Source organism: Coenobita brevimanus, chromosome 23, assembly GCF_032717465.1.
Source record: "Coenobita brevimanus isolate Jiangsu-jjx chromosome 23, ASM3271746v2, whole genome shotgun sequence".
In the NCBI taxonomy this organism is placed as follows: Eukaryota; Metazoa; Arthropoda; class Malacostraca; order Decapoda; family Coenobitidae; genus Coenobita; species Coenobita brevimanus.
This window is the reverse complement of record NC_136976.1, coordinates 41,250,577-41,251,930: the sequence shown is the minus strand read 5'-3', so window position 1 is coordinate 41,251,930 and position 1,354 is coordinate 41,250,577. Positions and strand designations below refer to the sequence as shown.

The 1,354-nt window shown below is 42.6% G+C and overlaps 1 non-coding gene across 1 annotated transcript; it reads left to right on the top strand.

Annotated features, from left to right (window-relative positions):
- The first annotated feature begins 929 nt into the window (after nucleotides 1-929).
- Nucleotides 930-1,018, top strand: TRNAY-GUA (transfer RNA tyrosine (anticodon GUA)). The gene is given in 2 exon segments: nucleotides 930-966; nucleotides 983-1,018. It is a non-coding gene; the product is annotated as a tRNA-Tyr (tRNA).
- Nucleotides 1,019-1,354: the final 336 nt, after the last annotated feature.

Below are 1,354 nucleotides of genomic sequence, written 5' to 3'. Positions count from 1 at the left end.
TCGTCCAAAAAGCAGTGTTTGGCACCCATACATTAAAAACAAAAATAATAAATAATCGCTTCTATGCCGTCAAGAGTCTTCTTTTTTCCAGCTGACTATATCGTAAGGAAGGTAAGTCAAAGGTGAAGGAGTGTCAAGTTATCCAAAATGATGTACTGTGTTGCTTCAGGAACAAATGTATCGCTTGCACAGGGCACTGCAGTGTTTGAAGCAGGTTTATTTGACGTCATACAGGTGACTTAGGTTTTCGATTGCAAGTTGCTCCGTACGGTAGGATAGTCACTTTTGTTTGCTGTGGGTAGCTAAGGAAAAGCATATTTATTTTTACTTGGTAAGAAGAACGAAGATAAAATATGATCCGTTATGAAAATTAAGATATTATTTCCATCTCCATAAATGATCCATAAGGTGCAACATACAAAACATATCGCTAGAAAAAAGTGGTGAGAATTACCCACTCTACACATTCCCCATTACTCCACACTCCATACCTCACAGTCACACAATACATCCACCATCCCTCTCTTAGAAACACACTATCCACCTTCATATCAGTACCACTTCTTTTATCCACCTACTTATCAGATCCATACCATCACACACTCACACTACTCTCTCTCTCTCTCTCTCTCTCTCTCTCTCTCTCTCCAGCCTCTTTCATTTTCTTCTCCTTGCCTCTCTCTCCTCCAGTTTCCCTCTCCTCTATCTCCTCTCTTCTCTTTTACCCTTCTAATCTTTCTTGCATTTCTCCTTCCATTCCCGTCTCCTGTTTCCTTCCTTCCCTTCCCTTCCCCGCTCCTTCGTCTCTCTCTTTCCGTTGCCTTCTCCTCTCCTTCTGTCTCCCTCCCGTCCACACTTTTCTCCTCCCCTTCCCCTCCCCCCCCCAGCCCTCCGCATCACTTCAAGTTCAGCTTTCCAAATTTCTACCGCCTTCGATAGCTCAGTTGGTAGAGCGGTGGACTGTAGTGGGTTTCTGACAGACATCCATAGGTCACTGGTTCGAATCCGGTTCGAAGGACGTTAATTTTCTAGAATGCAGATTTAGAACCTTTAACGCAAAATAGGAATCGCGATGGTGCAGGTTAGCATTCAAATCCTGTCCTCATAACCCCTTCAGCTTAAAGACGTCCTTATTACTATATTATTGGAAGCAGTAAGCAGTTTCATTAAGCTTAGGAGAGCTTTTTAGTGAAGGGGTTAATGAAGACCGTATCCCTGAAGCTGGAAGGTGAAAGAAACTATGACACGGATAATAAGTTACAATCAAGCATCCAATTTGTGACAGGCTTTTGTGAACCAGTAATGAGTGTGAAATTTGTTACCTTGCTGGTGAATGCGCTCTGTAATGTAGTAT